We start from the raw sequence: 24,934 nt of genomic DNA, 5'->3' as shown, positions 1-24,934 counted from the left end.
CACATATCTTGGCCAAACCCATCAGGACATACGACAGCAGCAGCATGTAAATGGTAACGGGGTAGTATAAGGCCTACACATATCTTGGCCAAAATCATCAGGATAGACAGCAGCAGCATGTAAATGGTAACCGGGTAGTCTAAGGCCTACACATAGCTGGGCCAAACGGAGTCAGAACAGACAGGAGCCGGTTCTTTGTTTGTAGCAGGAATATGTTCACAGGAATGGGCCCCCGCCAGACCAGGGCAACACCAAAAATAAATTTATACACCTCTGACAGTAGCAGGTTCTTTGTCTACAGCAGGAATTGGTTCCCATGCATACAAGATTGTAAAGCCCACAAGAAATAAAAAATAAAATAAATATAAATATATATATATATATATATATATAATGAATAAAATTAGACAGCACTCCAAAATATAAAAAATCATCCATAGAGCCTTTCTCAAGCAAAAAACACAAGTGAAGTGCAGCATATATATAGCCAAATCAAATAATTAATCACATCAACACAAAAGTGATAATCGCGATAAATACTGAATAAAAACATGTTAAAAAATGCCAAAATGACATCAAAATAAGTGATTTTACATAATTATATCATGCTAAAAACATAATATCAATGAGAGTGTAACAGTGTATCAAGATACATGATATCCATAATAAACAATTAGTGTCAACACATACGTGTGCTTGATTATTCCAGGTGAAATAAATTAGAGTGATATATGCCATGATGATCAGGGACAGAATAGAGGGATAATGTATGTTCATACCGACCAGGTGTGATGGAGACCTCGTGTACTCAGGAGCCGAAATATCAGCGTACTATACATTCTTGCCGGGTTACGTCAAGCATCCATACAGGAAGTGGTCACCCAAACTATCGCTGGAGTATGCACACTCCAGCATTAAGATCACGGCGGCCATCTTTGAAATGGTATCAATTGTCGAACATAGTGGCACATGAGCACCTGTGGGATGCTAAGTAAAAGCCATCTTGGAATTGGCATGTTGCCCAATGCACCTCTATTATAAGGTACACTACCGAAATAGATACCGTAACCATCAATTGAATACACATAAAAGTGCTAACCTAGCCTATGGCATAAATATAAATAGACAACCTACATAGAAAATGCCAGACCGCTGGTACTGAATTATGTCCTTTATTACAAAATCACATTATACAACATACATGATTAAAAGAATCAGTGCAGGAGATAAAAGCAACATCACTGGAGGAGACATACGTGAGACGGAGTCCCCATCAAGGAAAAATGTACAAAAAACATGGTCATGCATATAGAAATTCATACATGCTAAGATAAGGGACATTTACCCGTGCAGAAAGTCTCCTCCAGGATGGCGCCAACCCCAACGCGCGTTTCGGCGTACTTTCGGCGTACCCCAACGCGCGTATCCCGGATCATCACGGTATCTACACAAAAGAGAAAAAGGAGAAAAATTATTTCATAAAAAATCAACTCAAATGTGTTCTTCGTTAATCACCTAATACATATGAGGTAATAGGAGCGCAATAATCAGAGCTAAGAGGGCAAACCAACCCTTCATCTAAAAACCCTCTGGATTATATTCACATTAAGCCCATAGGGTTTAAGACAATTAAGTGTATATATCCAGTGCATCTCTGTTTTCTTCAATAAAAGTGTTCTATTGCCACCCCTCCTAGGTAAAGGGACATGATCGACTATCCAACATTTCGGATCTTTTTCAAATTATTTTTGGGGTTATATACCCTGGGACATAGCACCCTTTAATTTATCATATAGTCGGTTCTGCCATTTTTCTACACATATATATACACTCACCTAAAGAATTATTAGGAACACCTGTTCTATTTCTCATTAATGCAATTATCTAGTCAACCAATCATATGGCAGTTGCTTCAATGCATTTAGGGGTGTGGTCCTGGTCAAAACAATCTCCTGAACTCCAAACTGAATGTCAGAATGGGAAAGAAAGGTGATTTAAGCAATTTTGAGCGTGGCATGGTTGTTGGTGCCAGACGGGCCGGTCTGAGTATTTCACAATCTGCTCAGTTACTGGGATTTTCACGCACAGCCATTTCTAGGGTTTACAAAGAATGGTGTGAAAAGGGAAAAACATCCAGTATGCGGCAGTCCTGTGGGCAAAAATGCCTTGTGGATGCTAGAGGTCAGAGGAGAATGGGCTGACTGATTCAAGCTGATAGAAGAGCAACGTTGACTGAAATAACCACTCGTTACAACCGAGGTATGCAGCAAAGCATTTGTGAAGCCACAACACACACAACCTTGAGGCGGATGGGCTACAACAGCAGAAGACCCCACTGGGTACCACTCATCTCCACTACAAATAGGAAAAAGAGGCTACAATTTGCACGAGCTCACCAAAATTGGACTGTTGAAGACTGGAAAAATGTTGCCTGGTCTGATGAGTCTCGATTTCTGTTGAGACATTCAAATGGTAGAGTACGAATTTGGCGTAAACAGAATGAGAACATGTATCCATCCTCTGATGGCTACTTCCAGCAGGATAATGCACCATGTCACAAAGCTCGAATCATTTCAAATTGGTTTCTTGAACATGACAATGAGTTCACTGTACTAAAATGGCCCCCACAGTCACCAGATCTCAACCCAATAGAGCATCTTTGGGATGTGGTGGAACGGGAGCTTTGTGCCCTGGATGTGCATCCCTCAAATCTCCATCAACTGCAAGATGCTATCCTATCAATATGGGCCAACATTTCTAAAGAATGCTATCAGCACCTTGTTGAATCAATGCCACATAGAATTAAGGCAGTTCTGAAAGCAAAAGGGGGTCCAACACCGTATTAGTATGGTGTTCCTAATAATTCTTTAGGTGAGTGTATATATGCCATATAACACATGCCATGGCACAGCCACCAGAAAATGTGCGTTTATTGACCACAAAGCGACATTAAGGTCCACACAATGGAACATTTATCAAGCAGTGACAAAAGGCAATGGTGCCAAGTACGAATACAAACACTAACTCAGGTGATTATTTAATGAAAAGTATTAATAATTCAATTACAATTAATATGTTTGATTAGCATTGTGTCTAAAAATAAAAAATCCTTTTACATTTTTTTTGACATAATATACAAGTATCCATACTGTGAAGAGATTAATAACTTCAATTAAACTGTGTATTCATAATATGTGCTTAATTCATCAAAATTACATAAAAATAAAATTATGTCCAAAATCAATTGTGTCATTACAATATCAGGTGTACCGATTAAAAACATAATGGAGGGGGCCAAGAACTAACCAGCATGGATCCGATATAGCATCCCATTTGTTTAACAGCGCATGTCGGCGCATTGCTTCCACATTACATAAAGAAACATGTGATGCAATCACATGATCGCATCGAGGAAGGAACACACACGGGCCGCGAGTGTCCATAGACAGGGCGTTCACATGATAACAGATCACGTGTTCGCACCTGAAATTGAACGCAAGCTGAGCCACAAAACGCGGTCACATGATAGCAACCATGGAAATGAGAAGAAAAACTCCCAAAATGGCGACATGGCTTCAAGAATAATATTATATTATTATATATACCACAGTATATATTGCAAAGTGAAAAGCTGTGATTATTTAAAAATCGCATGTGCAAATTATCATTACATAGTTTTCAATAGTCCCATAAAATGTAAATGTATATATAGATATATACTTGTGGCAATAACACTCCATTCCCAAAACCGGATTACCACACGGATGAGTATAATGCCAGTCACACCCAACCATGTGGAGAGGACAACATGGAAGTTAGGCATTCTGTTCAGGACGACAGACAACACCATGTTCGAACCTAAATCCTGATTAAAACAAATCTTTTGATAAGGAAAGCCCAGATGCAGTCCCCACCTAGTTTTAGTAAAAACCACACCAGGGTTGCCCAAAACCCAAGTAAAGCAAAATTTTAACATATAAAATTAAATAAAGTAAAAAAATGTTTTTTGGTGAATGAAGCATAACACCGCATGATTGTATTTTATTCAAACAGATCTTTATATATAATAAATAAAATAAGTAAATATTGACAATATATGATGAATAGAGCACATGCGCAAAAATGAAGTATGCACACCTGTTTAAGAGAGTTCTAATATTCGATAGTTGATAAAGTCCAAGAGAGAATAAGTGGTCCATGCTGGTTGTCCTCAGCAGGATCAGGACAGACAGCAGCAGCAGGTAATTGTTAAGGGTATAGTATAAGGTCTACACATAGCTCGGCCAAACTCAGGAGGATCAGAAAAAGACAGCAGCAGGTAAATGGTAATGCTGTAGTATAAGGCCTACACCTAGCTCGACCAAACTCAGCAGGAGCAGGAAAGACTGCAGCAGGTAAATGGTAATTCTATAGTATAAGGCATACACATAGCTGGGCCTAACTAAGTAGAAACAGAACAGGCAACAGAAGGGAAATGGTAACGCTGTAGTATAAGGCATACACATAGCTGGGCCTAACTCAGCAATATTAGGACAGACAGCAGCAGGTAAATGGTAATGCTGTAGTATAAGGCCTACACCTAGCTCGACCAAACTCAGCAGGAGCAGGACAAAATGCAGCAGGTAAATGGTAATGCTGTAATATAAGGCATACACATAGCTGGGCCTAACTCAGCAGGACAAGAACAAACAACAGCAGGGAAATGGTAATGCTGTAGTATAAGGCATACACATAGCTGGGCCAAACTCAGCAAAATCAGGACAGACAGCAGCAGCTGGTAAATGGTAACGCTATAGTATAAGGCATACATATAACTGGGCCTAACTCGGTAATATCAGGACAGACAGCAGCAGCTGGTAAATGGTAACACTGTAGTATAAGGCATACACATAGCTGGGCTAAACTCAGCATGAAAAGAACAGACAGGAGCAGGGAAATGCTAATGCTGTAGTATAAGGCATACACATAGCTGGGCCTAACTTAGCAATATCAGGACAGACATCAGCAGCAGCAGCAGGTAAATGGTAACGCTGTAGTATAAGCCATACACATAGCTGGGCCTAACTCAGCAGGAACAGAGCAGACAGCACCAGGGAAATGGTAATGCTGTAGTATAATTCCGACACATAACTCATCAAGATCTGGACAGACAGCAGCAGCAGGTACATGGTAATGGTCGAGTCTAAGGCCTACACAAAGCTTGGCCTAACTCGGCAGGAACAGACAGCAGCAGCTTCTTTGTTTGCAGCAGGAATGTGTTCCCAGGAATGGGCCCCTACCAGACCGGGGCAACACCAAAAATAAACTTATATACCTCTGACAGCAGCAGGTTCTTTGTTTGCAGCAGGAATGAGTTCCCATGAATGGGCCACCACCAGACTGGGGCAACACCAAAAATAAACTTATACACCTCTGACAGCAGCAGGTCTTTTGACTAGAGCAGGAATGTGCTCCCATGCATACAGAATGCTATATTTTTCTTTGACAAAATAGTTTTTCAAATATATTTTAAGTTTGTAAAGCCCACAATAAATTAGTACAACATGAGCTCCACACGCTGCCCTCACTGGTCTGCTCTTAGTTTCCATATTGGGCACATCGAGTCTGGAGAAGCACACTGTGGTAACACAGCCTGCCGCGCCATGTGATGAATCCTCTAAGCCAAAAGGCAGCAGGATTGGTGGAGTTTAGCAGTGGCTCTCTCATCCTCCTTTTGTCTGTGAGGTGGCATGGTTACAGTCGCTCGCACGACCCATACATGATCAGCGCCAGACACATGCTGGGCTCCGGCCATCGGCAGCACCCAGCCATCCTCTGCCCGTCTGAGCACAGAAGCCAGTGAGGAGCCAGCTTGCCTTGGCTCAGGTCTGGAAGTGTCCCCGACTGTCTGATATGCCCCCCCCCCACAAAAAAAAAAAATGCGGGAATTAGTTGTTAGAAACAGGTGTTCCATTTGTATCCATCATTCAATCTTTTTAACTGATTTGTTTTATTCTTTTTTTCCGTTCCTGATGGAACACAAATATGAAAAACCCAATGCTATCCCCAAGAAAATCACACTGGTGTAGTCTTGGACTACTATTGATTTCCACATAGCGTGTCTTGAAGGGGTTGTTCACACCTGCAGACTTGTTGGGCAGACCCCCCAGAATGGCTAGACCTGCAGTGAAAATCATACTGATCCTCACTGCTAGGTTTTGGCTCCTTCACTCCCCCTGTGCTGCTGCAACTCTCGGGTCTCGTTATGTCAACGTCCAGTTCAAGGCATTTCACATGGCCACTGCAGCTAATTAATGGTTGCAGCAGCGACATGTCTCCCATGCATTGAGTTGCCAAGGTTGCTGATGCATGGGCGATACATCAATGACTGGGTGCAGCAGCCACGTGACCCTCTCCAAACAAGATGTTGATGTGAGGAGACCTAGGACCTGCAGCTGCCGCGGGGAGGAGGATAAGAAGGAGCCAGAACCCAGGTACATATGATTCTCTCTGCAGGTTCAGCTTGAGGTGTCTGCCGAGAGGCTCCCAGAGTGAACGAACCACTTAAGGGAGTCCACAGTCTAAATTAGCATTATCCAAACTTTCCTATGGGTTTGGTGGAATAACTGTATAGAATAATAATGGAATACTTTGCTGAATCAGCATAGTATATATTTATCTCTTAGTGTTTCGATTGGATAAAAGTGAAATGAAAAATATGAGGTAGATTTATCAACACTGGTGTAAATTAAAACAGGCTTAGTTGCCCATAGCAACCAATCAGAGTCCACCTTTCATTTTTCAGTGCTCTTTGGAAAATGAAAGGTGGAATCTGATTGGTTGCTATGGACAACTAATCCAGTTTTCCTTTACACCAGTTTGCTAAATCTCCCCCTATGTTTATATTGCTTTAAGTTTCTATTTCATTTTTAATTATAATGCAAAACTGCGAATATATTCGTGTAGCGTCCACGTCACGAATCCATCTGTTTATTAACACTTTTTCCAAGCCACCAGGCAGCAGACTACTTTTCCATTCACTCTACACATAAAATGTTAGCAGAATAGTCCAGAACTTCTCAAGAGGTTATTTGAGGTCTTTAAGTGTCACTTAACAACTACTAAAACTTGAATATTTGATGTACTTTCAAGAGGTTTGAAATAAATGTCTAACGCAATAATGGTCTCTATTACACTGCTTTTTCCATATACCAGTTACTGGTGTGTCTAAATCTAATGTATCTTAATCATTTCTATGCACTTAAGGACATCATGAAAAAGTCATAAGGCTAATTTGTTCGGCTTTCTTGCTGAGCTTCGTCTGTGGTCCTCTGCTTTGCCTATTCTCAGTGTAGGCTGCATAAATAAGACACCAGAAAATCCTTCATCACCACTCCTTTTAGCCATTAGCAACCTTTAGGAAGTGTGCCAATGTGTATGTATCACTCCCAATTCCTAATACCTCAGGGCCAGGGCTTAAAGCGACCCCCCAGGTCAAGAAAAAAAAATCCTATTAATTGGGAAACAAACGGTACACCTACCTGGTGCTCACTGTTTAATTTTTTCAGCTGCAAATCTCCATGTTCCCAAGCTCCTGTTCTGTCATCCAAGATGGCAGCACCGCTTCTCAGACTTTCTGATGCGTACGACTTTTGTTGTTTTCTGCCAACAGAGCTGTGAGGCAAGCTGTAGTTTTTATTGATATCATTTTTATGAATATGTGGTTTTCTGACAATTTTTTATTCAATGTTTTTTAGGACTACGAGGGGGCTAAATAACTACAGTTCCCTGAATTTGGGATTTTTCTTACAGCTTTCACCGCACATAATAAATCGTGTTTTATTTCAGACATTTTCTGGCGATTACTTGCAATGCCAGGTATATTTTTTATTTATATTTTATAAGACAAATAGGAAAAGTTTCTTTTTTCATTTAAAAAAAATGTTATTCAGCTGATTTTTACTTTTCTTTATTAGTCCCCTTAGGGAACTTGAACCTGTAATCATAATACAGCTTATATTATTTACAGCAGTTCTTCTGTGTTGCTGTGAATAGCAATTTTTACTAGCATTCTATTACACTGTGCCAGAGGTAGGGTGTAATAGGAGCCATAGCATGGCATGCCTGAAGGCCACCAGGAGCCCCACAGCTGCCATAGTTACCAATCCTTACTCTGCACTTCCTCTGTTACAAGCTCAGATGCTTCGGTCACTACTGACCACATCATCTGAAGAGTTTATTGGCTGAGATCAGAGCTAGCAGTTTTTCACAGCCAGTACCCCATGGTGTTTGGGGCAGGCTCAGCTTGTAGATCCTCTCTATGCATTACTTAATGACAAATTAAGATCATATGTGTTCGTTGGTCACTATGAAGTTAATATTCAATAATCATTCTTCTGAAAGTTTTATACATTTTTTAAGGTTTTTAAACATTAGTTTATACATTGTTTTACATTGGATCAGCAAAAAGTGACTAATACAACACAACTCTATATAAATGGAGACTGGTCATTATCTTTTATATTGAGCATGTTTAATATGCAAAGCAATATAACTGCTGAACCTGAGATCTAAGGCCAAGCATACTACTGATACCTTCACAAGAAGGTACCCTGGATACTTTACACAACAACTTGTAGGGGTATCTAATAGCATCAGTCCAGAATTACAGTAGATAGGTACTTATTAGTTTTTCCCTAGAATTATGTGATACCAGTTCAATAGGACAGTGAGGAGCTATTTATGAAAATCCTGTATTTTGGGACATTCATATTTTACTAAGATTTTTGCCACTGCATAAATCATATTTATTTTACGTTTCAAATTGTCCAGGAAGACAGGAACTCATTTCTTTTTCAGTAGTGGTTCTAAAATTTCGCTGTGATTCTCAAGGAAAAAAAATGTTATCCCAAAACGTCTCCCTTGTGTGTCACGACTTGGCAATAATCTTCTCCAGCTGTACAGTAGTTTAACACTGGCATGGCTGCTTTAAGAATTTATATTTTTATTGAAGCAAAAATACATAAACTTTCCATAGACCTGTCCTGTACCTAGCATAGTACATAAGGCCGAAAAAAGACATTTGTCCACCCAGTTCGGCCTGTTAACCTGCAAGTTGATCCAGAGGAAGGCAAAAAACCCTGTGAGGTAGAAGCCAATTTTCCCCACTTTAGGGGAATAAAAGATTCCTTCCCGACTACAATCAGGCAATCAGAATAACTCCCTGGATCAACGACTGCCTCTCTAGTAGCTATAGCCTATAATATTATTACGCTCCAGAAATACATCCAGGCCCCTCTTGAATTCCTTTATTGTACTCACCATCACCACCTCCTCAGGCAGAGAGTTCCATAGTCTCACTGTTCTTACCGTAAAGAATCCTCTTCTATGTTTGTGTACAAACCTTCTTTCCTCCAGACGCAGAGGATGTCCCCTCGTCACAGTCACAGTCCTGGGGATAAATAGATAATGGGATAGATCTCTGTACTGACCCCTGATATTAATACATAGTAATTAGATCTCCCCTCAGTCGTCTTTTTTCTAACGTGAATAACCCTAATTTTGATAATCTTTCAGGGTACTGTAGTTGCCCCATTCCAGTTATTACTTTAGTTGCCCTCCTCTGGACCCTCTCCAGCTCTGCTATGTCTGCCTTGTTTACAGGAGCCCAGAACTGTACACAGTACTCCATGTGTGGTCTGACCAGTGATTTGCAAAGTGGTAGGACTATGTTCTTATCACAGGCATCTATGCCCCTTTTGATGCAACCCGTTATCTTATTGGCCTTGGCAGCAGCTGCCTGACACTGGTTTTTACAGCTTAGTTTGCTGTTCACTAAAATTCCTAGGTCCTTTTCCATGTCAGTGTTACCGAGTGTTTTATCATTTAGTATGTACGGGTGACTTGTATTATTCCTACCCATGTGCATAACTTTACATTTGTCAGTGTTAAACCTCATCTGCCACTAATCTGCCCAAGCCTCCAATCTATCCAGATCCCTCTGTAGTAGTATACTGTCCTCTTCAGTGTCAATTACTTTACACAGTTTAGTGTCATCTCTGAAAATTGACACTTTACTATGCAAGCCTTCTACAAGATTATTAATAAATATATTGAAGAGAATAGGGCCCAATACTGACCCCTGAGGTACCCCACTAGTGACAGTGACCCAATCTGAGTGTGTACCATTTATAACCACCCTCTGTTTTCTATCCCTCAGCCAGTTACTTACCCACATACAGATGTTTTCTCCCAGTCCGAGCATTCTCATTTTATATACTAACCTTTTATGTGGTACAGTGTCAAATGCTTTGGAGAAGTCCAGATATACGACATCCATTGATTCGCCGCTGTCAAGTCTAGAACTTACCTCCTCATAGAAACTGATTAAATTAGTTTGGCATGACCGATCCCTCATGAAGCCATGCTGATATGGTGTTATTTGCTTATTTCCGTTAAGATGCTCTAAGATAGCATCTCTCAGAAAACCTTCAAACAGTTCAATCCTGTGGGACATTTCCTGTCAGTATAGAGTCTGCAAATATCAGAAATAAGGGTCTGGCTATGACATTACTTAATTCTCTTAGGATACGGTCGTGTATGCCATACGGTCCGGTTTTAAGTCTCTGTTGTACTTCTTCCTGGGTCAGACAGGACACTTTTAATGGGGAATTTATTTTTACATTCTGCATGTCATCTGACAGTTTATTTTCCTCAGTGAATACATTGGAGAAAAAAATATTTAACAGCTTTGCTTTCTCCTCGTCGCTCTTTGCGACTCCCCCCTCATTACTCTTTAAAGGGCCGACACCTTCAGATTTATACTTTTTAACATTTATAATATTGAAGAACATTTTAGGGTTAGTTTTACTCTCTTTGGCAATTAATCTCTCGGTCTCTAGTTTGGCCGCTTTTATTTATTTTTTACATGTTCTATTTTTTTCCTTATTACCTTGGTATGATATACTTGACATTATTATTGCATTTAACTATCCGTAATCAGATAAGGAGCTTGTCCTGTCAGGCATATTACTGTGTATGGATGTCACAGAGAGGGTCCCCCCCTGCTTAACCGCTTCAGGACCCTGCCATTTTTCACCTTAAGGACCAGGCCATTTTTTGCAAATCTGACCAGTCCTTTATGTGGTGATAACTTTAAAACGCTTTTACTTATCCAGGCCATTCTGAGATTGTTTTCCCATCACATATTGTACTTCATGACAGTGGTAAATTTAAGTCAAAATATTTCATTTTATTTATAAAAAAAATACCAAATTTACCCAAAATTTGGAAAAATTTGCTATTTTCAAAATTTCTATTTCTCTGCTTTTAAAACAGATAGTGATACCTCCTAAAATAGTTATTACTTTACATTCCCCATATGTGTACTTCATGTTTAAATTATTTTGTGAGTTACATTTTCTTTTTTTGGGACGTTAGAAGGCTTAGAAAATTTCCAAAACCCAATTTTTAAGGGCAAGTTCAGGTCTAAAGTTACTTTGTGGGGCTTACATAATAGAAACCACCCATAAATGGCCACATTTTGGAAACTACACCCCTCAAGGTATTCACAACGGATTTTACAAACTTTGTTAACCCTTTATGAGTTCCATAACAATTAAAGGAAAATGGAGATGACATTTCAGAATTTAACTTTTTTGGCAGATTTTCCATTTTAATCCATTTTTTCCAGTAACAAAGCAAGGGTTAACAGCCAAAAAAACTCAATATTTAGGGCCCTGGTTCTTTTATGGTGAAGGGGTCTTTTGTTTTTACTTGAAACTTTAATTTTTTATTTATAAAAAAAAAACATTTTTTTTACTTTTTTTTACTTTTTATATTTGTCCTTCACCTTCTGTATTGTACTGAATTGAACTGTCAGCGTCTTACACAGTAAGATGCTGACAGTTGCCTAGGAGTCCCAGCCCTCAGGCTCGATCTCCTGGGCTTTCGTAGCTGACAGGCCCCAATGCAGCGCAGCTTGGGGGGCCGATGAACCAGAGGGAGCCCCCTCCCTCTGCAAACCCCGCACGTGCCACCTTCAGCGCTGTCCGCGGCATGTGAAAGGGTTAATCTGCCGGCATCACTGCATACAGCGATGCCGGCGGATGGCGTTCACTTCACGTACATGCACGTGAGGATGAGGTAAGGCACCACATTCTCCTACGTACATGTACGTGATATTGCGGGAAGGGTTTAATGCTCCTCTCTATGAGCATGAGCAGAGAACCTCTGACAAATGCTGAGTATCTGAATGGCCACTAAGTAACAGTTTCCTGATGCAGTTTTTGAAGCCAAAATCTGGAGTGGATCATAAAAGGAAAGAAAGTATAAAGGACAGATATGACTTCTATTTTTTTTAATTCACTTCTGCCTCACTTCACGTATAGTGAGAAGTGAGTGGAGGCTGTAGGACCATAGAAGTGAATGGGAGTGCACTGCGCATGATCGGCCACAGCTCTCACTCACTTCTATGGGCCCGACGGAAATAGCCGAGGCAGCGCACGACTATTTTCGGCGGCCCCATAGAAATGAATGTAGGGCATCTGCGCATGCACAGTACGCCCTCCACCACTTTCGAAGCTCCATTTAGCAGATAGGTGTGGGTCCCAGCTATTAGACAATGGGGGCATGTCCTAGTGATATGCCCCCTTTGTCTCAGATGAAATAACCACTTTAAGACAATTTTAGATAAATGAGGCCCAGTGTGTTTAGCTGACTGTCCATTAGGGCAGGTTTAGAGATAGAAATCACTGTTCCATATGTGTGGATAACCAACCTGTAACTCAGACAACTTGGTCTCTTAAACTACAATATGTGTTCAAGAAAACTAAGGTTATCATTTACAGAAAACATAGGTTATCCTATACAGAGGGGCATTTGTATCATCCTGGAGGAAGTACTACTTATTCCACAGTCAGTGATATACTTAAAGGGGTTTTCCACGAGTACAACATTGATGACCTATGGGCCCATGGATGTTTATGCGGACCCACTTCAATGGGTCCATGGTCCACATTTTGTGGCCAAGTATAGGACATGTTCTATCTTTTTGTGGAACAGAAATATGAATGTAGAAAGCACATGGGTGCTTTCTACATTCATATGTCCGTTCCTCAAACAGAACATGTCAGCAGAATGCAGACCACAGGCCCACTGAAGTCAATGGGTCTGCAAAAAAAAAGTGCGGATGGCACACAGACCATATCTGTATTTTGTAGATCCACAATTTGCGGACCGCAGAACGGATATAGCCGGATACATGAGCCCTATTTGATAGTCAGCAGAAGTAATAGAAAACATTGTTACATAATACAATTAAAAAAATTAAGAAAAGGCATTTTGTATTAAATTTATTGACTCGAGCAACAATGGAATAGCTGGTGTAGGTTAAGGGCAAGTGACAAGCTCTTGAAATGTACATCTTTGAAATCTTTGAATATTAAAATAGATGGCTTCATTCACACAAGACGTGTGATCTAAAGCTGCTGTGTAACAGTTGGGAGATGGTACAAAACCGCTGCAAAGCATTAAGGAAATTCTCCAGTAGTCACCACATGCTACTTGTTTTTCTTCTATCTATAGACCATAAACACGCTACTTAAACACATGCCTATCTGGCTGCTTATTTATTGCAATTTCAGCTCTCTTTGCACATATGCAACCTATTTCTGCCATTCCATATACTCCTTTGCAGGTCCTGCAAGCCGGGCTATTAAGACTAATCATACTCAATTACCAGTGTTTATAAGTCAGCCCTGTGAAATCCATTAGGTCAGTCCATTCTGAGGTGGGTAATTACGTAGAAGCCCAGCGTATAATGGGGAAAAAAGTCAGGAGAAATGACATTAGAGGGTGATGTAATTCCCAGCAGGATAGAAGCTTGTGCAGTGCAGTGTAGCAGGCTAGCAGCTCATTCTATAAACTTGGATATCTTTCAAGACACATTAGAAAGTAAATATCATAGTGGCGGAGGCCAGAATCCACTGTGTGCACTCAAAAAACAGACAAGTGTCATCTGTAATATATAACTATCTATCTCTCATATATCTATCTATCTATCTATCTATCTATCTATCTATCTATCTATCTATCTATCTATCTATCTCATATATCTATCTAATATATCTATGTCATATATCTATTATCTATCTACCATAAAATATCTTGAGCCTTAAAAGTATTTTTGGGGCTTAGACAGCTGGCCATAGACCACCTATGGCCATCAGACTGTCCATAGACCCTACAGGAAGAAATTTCTGTGGACCGATGCCTACGCGGGCCCCCAAACACTCCTCATGGTCGCCGTGATCTGATTCTGTCATATGCACCTGGCCAGCAGCTGCAGTTGCCCTCCTGAATTCAACTGTATTGCTGTCCTCCAGTTATGTGGGTGATAAGTAGATGGCTCATCTTGTATCATACATCATATGTTATGTGATTTTATAAGGTATGTCATGTTATGTAATTTTATGAGGTAAGTCATATGTCTCATTGTATATCTACTGATAATATTGTATATTGCTCAGAGGTGATATAACCTATTGTGCTGAGACGGTCTTATGTATATGGTAATAGAGGCCCCTGAGACTCCACTAGGTCGGTGATAATTTGTGGTGGTATAAACATTCTCCAGACTATCCTTTGTGATTCATTTAGCACTGGATTCCAACACCATTTGGTGGTACAACTGCTCTGTCCCATGGAAATTCATGGAGGGCCCAGGCATGGAGTCTTCACTTAAAACAAGGGGGTGAGGGACATGCATGTTTTTACATAGGGATATGAGTGAATATATAATAGGCTGTAAATCATTCCTGTTAGGACTTGTTAGATGTTAATAATTTTCATAATCATATTTAATAAATCAAGGGCTTCGCTTGAAGCCTATATATCACATAATGTACTGCATGTGCCCCCCACTTAACAAGGCTCTCATCTTTTGTAGACCCTACATGACTCATATTTAGTGTCTATATGATCTTTATGATGAAATATGAATAATGGAAGTATGTCTATGCTGGTAACTCCTTGCTTTGAGTCATGTCTTTGTTCATATGTCATATCTGCCAGTTGGATGAGGTGGTGAGATGAGCATGAATAATGATGGGCCTCTCCGAGAGATAAACCAGCATGGAGGAGATTGTCCAATAAAAATACATGACCATGAACATTTTATTTAATACAAGTTGGGAGACCCAATCTCATTGGACTGTGTACATCTTCTTCCCTGTCTCCAGGACAGCAAGGACTTTTACCACGCAATGTGATAAGTATTAGACATTCTGTTAAGGCTACATGCACACGACCGTATGTGTTTTGCGGTCCGCACATTGCGGATCCGCAAAAAAAATGGATGACATCCGTATGCCATCAGTTTTTTTTTTTGCAGATCCATTGTAACAATGCCTAAAACGGACAAGTTTAGGACATGTTCTATTTTTTTTTGTGGAGCTACGGAACGGACACACTGATGCAGACAGCTTTTTTGTGGACCCATTAAAATGAATAAGTCTGCATCCTATCCACAAAAAATGGAACGGACACGGAAACAAACAACGTTCGTGTGCATGTAGCCTAAAGCCTAGAACTTTAATGGTCGGCCTTGTTGCTGCTTGGGAGCAGATTGTGTGTTCTAGTGTTTTGTGGCAGCAAATGTGTTTGTGGGTGTGTGGACTGGTTGGGGGTTACTTGTTTTTCTCAAGTGGCCACCTGACTGTGGGTCAGGTGTGAGATTAAGCTGTGGAATGGTGTTGCCCCTTTTTTCTTATTTCTTTGTCCGGCTCAGGGAGATGGTCGCACATGCTCAGTTTCATCTTTGAACTGCCTCCTGAGTTGTGATAGGCTTGATATAAATCTAGCACAGCAATGAATGGGACGATCTCTGGATCCATGTGAGGTACCGGGCTGGTTCTAGCTTTGTTAGAAAGAGATTTTCATGTACTATATGATTTCATTTTTTAAATTAGTCATGATATAACCTATTTAAGTCCATAAACTTCCATACTAAACCCTATCACATATATTTGGTGGGCTTCATGAAAATTATTAGGGATTAGCAAATCGACTTTGGATGCTTCATCCGAAGTCGATTCGCATAAAACTTTGTTCTAATACTGTACGGAGCAGAAGCTCATTACAGTATTAGACTGTATTGGCTCTGATGAGCCGAAGTTACTAGAGTTGAGCGAACCCGAACTGCAATGTTCAGGTTCGTACCAAACTTTGCGAGTTCGGGTACCCGCACCCAAACCCGGACTTTTTTTTAAATAAAATGTCTATTGAGGGGTTAAAAATAAAAAAAAACTCACCTCATCCACTTGATCGTGCAGCCGGTATCTTCTTTCCTTCAGGACCTGCAAAAGGACCTGTGGTGACGTCACCGCAGGTCCTGCTGAATGAAGATAGAAGGACTTTGTATCTTCATTCAGCAGGAACTGCGGTGACGTCACCGCACTCACCACGTTGTGAGCGCGGTGATGTCACCGCAGGTCCTTTTGCAGGTCCTAAAGAAAAGAAGATACCGGCTGCTCGATCAAGTGGATGAGGTGAGTTTTTATTTTTTTTAAACCCCTCAATAGACATTTTATTTAACATTCTGTTTTAAGAATGCTATTATTTTCCGTTATTACCATGTTATAACAGAAAATAATAAAGTGAAGTTTGGGTCCCCATTGACTTAAATGGGGTCCAGGTTCGGGGTGAAGTTCAGGTCAAGTTCGGGTCCCGAACCCGAACTTTAACCAGCAGTTCGGTGAAACCCGGTGAACCCGAACTTCCACGGGTTCGCTCAACCTTAGAAGTTACTACTTCGCGAAGTCTTGCAAGACTTTGTGTAATAACTTCGTAAATTAATTATTACTGTAAAAAACCTTGATACCGAACTCAGGTTCGGTTCCAAGATTCAGTATTACAACAAAGTTTTATGCAAATCGACTTCAAATGAAGCATCTGAAGTCGATTTGCTCATCCCTACTTGTTATACCTCTTCTCAAGCATAGTGTGCAACTGATGAACTGCAGTAAAATAACATGATCGATATGCCCCTTTTGAAGCACATGTGTTTTATTAACACTTACAGTGAAATGAAGGGGAACATTTTGGGGAGCAGGTTTACTCATCAATTGCCAATTAAATACAAATCTTATGTTTTGAACCTATAATTTTTCTGGTTGCTGGCAGCCTAGAGATGACTTTGAGTCCCTTAGCTGCCTGGGTCCATGTGTGCTGTACCAACTGTACAGTCCTGTTGGCAGCTGTAGTTAGGGAGTAAGGGGGTTATTTACTAACATAAATATGTCTATATTAGATGTATTTCTGGCGCAGATTGCAGTGCAAAGGTTTTTTGCATCGCAATCTGCGACTTTTCCCCACTCACACCAGGTCTAAAAAAGTGGCCGTGGAAAGGCCTGTCTCATTCATCATTTTCTACGCCAGTTTTAGGCATAGAAAATGGTCTAAATCTATGCCAGCAAGGGAGCTGGCGTAGATTTATAGGCGGTGGTGGATCTGTCGAAGTTGTGAAGAGGGCGGTGCCCCTTCATAACTTCGGCGGGTCCACCACCAGCAAAGGGGCTTGTTAAGACTGACGCCTTAAATGCTGGTCTTAATTAGAGATGAGCGAATTTTTCAAAAATTCGTTTCGCCGATTCGACAAATTTTTTGGGAAAAATTTGGTTTGATCCGAATATAATCGCAGATAATTATGTTTTAAAAAACGGCTATTTCCTGGTGTAGAACACTGTGCCTTGCAGTAACACGCATAGGGAGTATGCTCTGGTAGTGAAATAAAACTGTGAGTCAGTATGACATGCAGATGACAGGCATAGCTCTTAGAATCACTGCAGACTTCACTTATTTGGGCAGTCACCAAATAACTCAAGTATGAACTCAGCCTTACAGGACGATGTTAGCGTCAAGAAGAAGCGCACTCCTTTTACACCATCGTCAGCTGATTCCACATAGATGTCTACAGAACCTGTTCTATTAAACACTTATATAAGTAGAGCACCCGACAGAGTGGAGAGGGTGTCAGCAGTAAGTTTGTGTTGATGTCACTGATGAATTTGCCCTTTCTCTGATCCGTCAGCACAATAACCCCCAAAAAACAGATACTGTCTGTGGAGCATCTGCATTTGGTCAGTATCCATCAGTTTTGCTAATAAAAACAGAGTGGCCCAATGACAGAGTCTGGAGGTGGCGGCAGCATCAGGAGGCCACAGAATGGCACAATGACAGAGTGTGGAGGTGCGGCAGCATCAGGAGGCTACATAGTGGCACAATGAAAGAGTGTGGCGGTGGCAGCAGCATGAGGAGGCCACAGAGTGGCAAGGTGACATAGTGCGGAGGTGATGGCAGCATCAGGAGGACACAGAGTGGCACAATGAAAGAGTGTGGAGGTGGCAGCAGCATAAGGAGGCCACAGAGTGGCAAGGTGACATAGTGTAAAGGTGGTGGCAGCATCAGGAGACCACAGAGTGGCAAGGTGACATAGTGTGGAGGTGGCGGCAGCATCAGGGTGCCACAGAGTGGCAAGGTGACATGTTGTGGAGGTAGCAGCAGCAGCATCAGGAGACCACAGAGTGACAAGTTGACAGTGTGGAGGTGGCAGCAGCATGAGGAAGCCACAGAGTGGCAAGGTGACATAGTGTGGAGGTGATGGCAGGATCAGGAGGACACAGAGTGGCACAATGACAGAGTGTGGAGGTGGCAGCAGCATAAGGAGGCCACAGAGTGACAAGGTGACATAGTGTAGAGGTGGTGGCAGCATCAGGAGACCACAGAGTGGCAAGGTGACATAGTGTTGAGGTAGCAGCAGCATCAGGACAACACAGAGTGGCAAGGTGACATAGTGTGGAGGTGGCAGCAGCATCAAGAGGCCCGATAGTGGCAAGGTGACATAGTGTGGAGGTGGTAGCAGCATCAGGAGGCCACAGAGTAGCAAAGTGACATAGTGTGGAGGTGGGAGGCAATACCAGTAGTGATGGTCGAACATTGTCCGGGACATTTCGCGAACGCGCGTTCACGATCAGATGTTCACGAACCGCGCATTTGCGGCTGGCCCCATTGACTTTAATGGCAGGTTCACCTGAAAAACCTTCAGGTCATATTTGCAGCCACCAAATACTTACTAGAAGTGCACAAATAGTCCCACAACATGGACAGTGACATAACAGAGGGGGTGTCACGGGTAAGGAAGGTAGAGAGGAAGTGCACCCCTTAAACTGCCACCCTCAACCCTGTCCTTGCCTACTTGCACCACCCGCCCTAAGTGACGGGGCGCAACTGGGCGACGGTCCCTGACCTACGTAAGTTTAGAGCAGAGCAAACAGAGAAAGAGAGGAACAGACAGCCAAGGCAGAATGCGGTACACAAGACTAAGGCAAAGGGATAGACAAGGAGGTAGATAAGACTACAGTACCCAGTGATGGGAAAGGCAATGGCGGGTCAACTAGCCGAGGTTGGTCCGGGAAGTCACGTCAATACAAGGGATGAGGCAGGAGACGAAATTCGAGAACTAGCCGATGTCAAAACCGAGAGATAGCGTAGGTACCAAGGGAGCGGGCAAAGCGGGGTCAGGAAACAAACAAGGTCCTAGAGACGAAAATCACAGGCAACCTGTAGCCAGCAGGCCGCCTGTATTCATAGTGGAGAGTGAGGGTCATGTGACGTGGCCAGCGTCACATGACCGACAGACAAGTCGAGCACAGAGTGATCAGCTCGGCGCTCAAGGCAGACCTAGGAGCAGGGAGTCTCCCAGCTAGCAAAGCCGCCCTGGGAACGAGGCCAAACACAGATCCTCGCTCCCGAAGCTAAGCAGCAGGTCTGCGGCTGTTGGGAGACCAAGTGCACCTTTGGTGCCCCGTTACAGGGGGATCATTGGCAAAAATTCCCACAAAAAATATGTATTTTAATCAGGGGCTACGGGAGTACAGGCTCTATAAATTAGGCATTCACCTGACAGAAAAGAACTTGTGATAATGTGGCTGGAGGTACATTAGGTGGTCACTGGATACAAATTTTACTGTAGGCCACGGGAATACAGGCCCCAGAAATTAGGCATTCACCTGACAGAAAAGAACTTGTGATGATGTGGCTAGACGTACATTAGGCGGTCACTGGATATAAATTTTACTGTCAGCCAGTACAGGACCCAAAAAGTAGGCATTCACCTGACAGAAAAGAACTTGTGATAATGTGGCTGGAGGTACATTAGGCGGTCACTGGATACAAATTTTACTGTCGGACAGTACAGGCCCCAAAAATTTGACATTCACCTGTCAGAAAAGAACTTGAGATGATGTGGCTGGAGGTACATTAGGCGGTTCCTGGATACAAATTTTACTGTAGGCCACTGGAGTACAGTCCCCAAAAATTAGGCATTCACCTGACAGAAAAGAACTTGTGATGATGTGGCTAGACGTACATTAGGAGGTCACTGGATATAAATTTTACTGTCAGCCAGTACAGGCCCCAAACATTAGGCATTCACCTGACAGAAAAGAACTTGTGATGATGTGGCTAGAGGGACATTAGGCGGTCACTGGATACAAATTTTACTGTAGGCCAGTACAGGCCCCAAAAATTAGGCATTCACCTGACAGAAAATAACTTGTGATGATGTGGCTGGAGGTACATTAGGCGGTCACTGGATACAAATTTTACTGTAGGCCAGTACAGGCCCCAAAAATTAGGCATTCATCTGACAAGAAAAGATCTTGTGATGATGTGGCTGGAGGTACATTAGGCGATCACTGGATACAAATTTTACTGTAGGCCAGTACAGGCCCCAAAAATTAGGCATTCACCTGACAGAAAAGAACTTGTGATGATGTGGTTGGAGGTACATTAGGCGGTCACTGGATACAAATTTTACTGTCGGACAGTACAGGACCCAAAAATTAGGCATTCACCTGACAGAAAAGAACTTGTGAAGATGTGGCTGGAGGTACATTAGGTGGTCACTGCATACAAATCCTACTGTAGGCCAGTACAGGCCCCAAAAATTAGGCATTCACCTGACAGAAAAGAACTTGTGATGATGTGGCTGGAGGTACATTAGGGGGTCACTGTATACAAATTTTACTGTCAGCCAGTACAGGGCCCAAAAATTAGGCAGTCACCTGACAGAAAAGGTATTTTATGCCACTGCATATACATAAGACAAGGACCATTCTTTGTTCTGGGTGGGGGCAGTTATGTGTGGGCTGGTCATCATAGGTGTTGAATTCCTCAGAGATCCATGCCTCATTCATTTTTAGAAATATGAGGTAGTCCACACTGTCGTGAGCTAGGCGAGTGCTCTAATCGTTCACGATCCCCCCTGCTGCGCTGAATGTCCTTTCGGACAGGACACTCGACGAGGGGCAAGCCAAGAGTTCCATGCCAAATTCTGCCAGCTCTGGCCATAGGTCAAGCCTGCAAACCCAGTAGTCCAGGGTTTCCTCACTTCTCAGAGGGTCCACATCGGCCGTTAACCCGATGTAGTCGGACACCTGTTCGTCTAGGCGTTCCCTGAGGCTGGATCCGGAGGGCGGCTGTCGATGGGTTGGCTGAAAAAACAATCTCATATCCGAAGTGACCAACACATCTTCAAACCGCCCTCTTCTTGCAGGCGTGGTAGGATTGGTACACACACCTGTTTTGCTGTGGGTGAAAATTCCTCTGCCAGCGCCCGCAACAGAAGAATGCAGCATCTCTCGCAGCAAGGTCTAGAAATGCTGCCTTCTGCCAGCCCTCTGTGATGTTGGTAACATATCCGCCATTTTGTGTTTGTACCGGGGGTCTAAGTACGTTGCCACCCGCTACTGGTTCTTGCCCTTTATGCTTTTTATACGGGGGTCCCTCTTCAAACACTGGAGCATGAAGGCCCCCATTTGTACTAAATTGGAAGCGGTGGAGCGCCCTGGCTCCTGCTCATCGCCCAGGCAAATGTCATCCTCGGTCTCCTCGCCCCAGCCACGGACAACACCAGGGATCCCTGAAAAGTCCCCCTCAAAGCCTGCTCTTCTTGCTCCTCCTCCTCCTGCCCCCAGCCACCATCCTCCTCTGACTCCTCTTCAGACTCCTGCTGACTTGTCTCAGATAGAGTAGCCCCCCATAGGAATTCATTCAGCATTGCGACTTCCTCATCTTCCAGCTCCTGCTCCTTGACGGCTTGATCAATGACATGACGCAATGCATGCTCCAGCAAGAAGGGTAAGGTACGATGTCACTGATGGCACCCCGGCTGCAACTGACCAGTTTGGTGATCTCATGAAATGGCCGCAGAAGTCTGCAGGCGTCACGCATGTCAGCCACTGGGCAAATCAACAAACGCTTGCGCCAGCGTCTTAGCATTCGGTACCTAGGAAAGGGAATGAAATGGGCCATTTTGCTAAAACGGTCCACTACCACCAGAATCACAGTCTTCCCCGAGGAACGAGGCAGGTCCGTAATGAAGTCCATGGACAGATGCGTCCAAGGACGGGAAGGAATGGGTAACGGGAGGAGAGAACCCGATGGCCGTGAATGAGGGACCTTGGCACAAGCGCAGGTCTCGCAGGCTGCCACAAAACCCTCAACCGTCTTACGAAGAGCCGGCCACCAGAATCTCAGAGCAATGAGATCCACTGTGGCTCTACTCCCCGGGTGCCCAGCAAGGACAGTATCATAGTGCTCTTTAAAAACCTTGTGTAGTAAAGCGAGAGGCACAAACAACCTCCCAGGAGGACAAAGATCAGAAGACTCTGCCTGGGCTGCCTAAACCTCTGCCTCCAAATCAGGATAAAGAGCAGAGACGACCACCCCTTCAGCCAAAATGGGACCCGGGTCTTCAAAGTTCCCCCCTCCCGGAAAACAACGTGACAGGGCATCCGCCTTCACATTTTTAACCCCAGGGCGGAACGTAACCACAAAATTAAACCTAGAAAAGAACAAAGACCATCTGGCCTGTCTCGGGTTCAGACGCTTGGCCAATTCCAAGTAGGCAAGATTCTTATGGTCGGTAAACACGGTAATAGGGTGTCTGGCTCCCTCTAACCAATGGCGCCATTCCTCAAAAGCTAATTTGATGGCCAACAACTCCCTATCTCCCACATCGTAATTTCTCTCTGCAGATGATAGTTTCCTTGAGAAAAAGGCACACGGTCGCCATTTGGCAGGAGAGGGACCCTGAGACAAGACCACACCCACCTAAGAAGCATCCACCTCAACAATAAAAGGTAGAGAGACATCAGGTTGTACCAAAATGGGAGCGGAAGCAAAACTCTCTTTAATACTAGAAAAGACTTTAAGCGCATCTACCGACCACGAGGAAAAATCCACCCTCTTTTTAGTCATATCAGTGAGTGGCACATCAGTGAGGAATAATTCAAAATTAACTTTCTGTAATAATTGGCAAAACCCAAAAACCGCATCAGCGCCTTCTGATTCTCAGGAATATCCCAATCAAGCACAACGCGGACTTTCTCAGGGTCCATCCGAAAACTAGAAGCGGAGAGAGGAAAACCAAGAAATTGAATCTCTGGAACCGCAAACACACATTTTTCCAGTTTAGCGTACAATTTTTTCTCCCGCAGAATCAGCAAGACCTGACATAGGTGGTCCCGATGAGTCTTGAAACCAGGAGAAAAATCTAAATGTCATCTAGATACACCAGTACAAATTTCCCCATTAAATGATAAAAAATGCTGTTCACAAAATGTTGGAAGACGGCCGGAGCATTCATCAAACCAAAGGGCATAACCAAATTTTCGAAATGACCCTCAGGGGTATTGAAAGCCGTCTTCCATTCGTCCCCTTGCCTGACCCTGACTAGGTTGTATGCCCCTCTTAAATCCAACTTCGAGATCAGAGGAAGCGGATAAGGGTCACAAATCATGATACGGTTCAGCTCCCTGAAATCCAGACAAGGTCTTAAAGAAGCATCTTTTTTCTTAACAAAAAAAAAACAGCGGCAACAGGTGACTTCGAGGGTCGGATGTGTCCCTTTCTCAGGCTCTCAGAGATATAAGTACGCATAGCGACCCTTTCAGGTTGGGAGAGATTGTATAGACGTGATTTTGGCAGCTTGGCGCCTGGGATGAGATTTATAGGGCAGTTGTACTCCCAGTGAGGGGGCAACTCCTGGACACCACTCCGAAACACATCCGAAAATTCAGAGAGAAAAGATGGCACAGTCTTGGTAGAAACCTCTGAAAGAGACTCCGTGAGGCAATTCTCTCTGCATAACTCACTCCAACCATTTATTTGCCTTGCTTGCCAATCAATGGTGGGATTATGTTTAGTGAGCCAGGGTAGCCCCAACACTAGAGGAGTAGGCAATCCGTTTAAGACGAAACATGACATATCCTCAACATGAGCGTCACCCACAGTCAAATGGATATTGTGAACTATGCCCTTTAACGATCTTTGAGAAAGTGGAGCGGAATCGATAGCAAAAACAGGTATATCCTTTTCCAAAGTGCATACCTGGAAACCATGCATTGTTGCAAATTGATTATCAATGAGATTGACAGCTGCTCCACTATCTACAAAAATCTCACAATGTTCTTGCTGTCTAGCGCCACCCTGGCAGGTAGGAGAAAACGGGAACTAAGGGCAAACGGCAAACCTTCAATTTCCGCATCAACCTTGCCAATAGTAGCAAATGAAAAGTTTTTAGAGGTTTTTTTCTTTTTGTTTTGTTTTTATTTCCCTCAGAAAACTTAATGAATCTCCCAGAGGAGCAAACATTAGCTAAATGATTTATACCCCCACAGCAGAAACAAATCCTCTTTTGAGAGCTGAATCCTCTACTATCAGAGGCAAGCAAACCCAGCTGCATGGCCTCCTCCTCAGAGGGGATTGAGACAGACTGAGACCCCTGCGCACTGAATGAGACAGCCCCACTGTCCTTGGGCTGAATATGACAGGAAAGAGTAGTCTCCCCCTCTCTCTCTAAGATGCCTGTCAATACGAACAGCTAGAGACATGG

The sequence above is a fragment of the Bufo bufo genome, chromosome 2 (assembly GCF_905171765.1).
Source record: "Bufo bufo chromosome 2, aBufBuf1.1, whole genome shotgun sequence".
Lineage (NCBI taxonomy): Eukaryota > Metazoa > Chordata > Amphibia > Anura > Bufonidae > Bufo > Bufo bufo.
Note: the sequence above shows the minus strand (reverse complement) of the source record.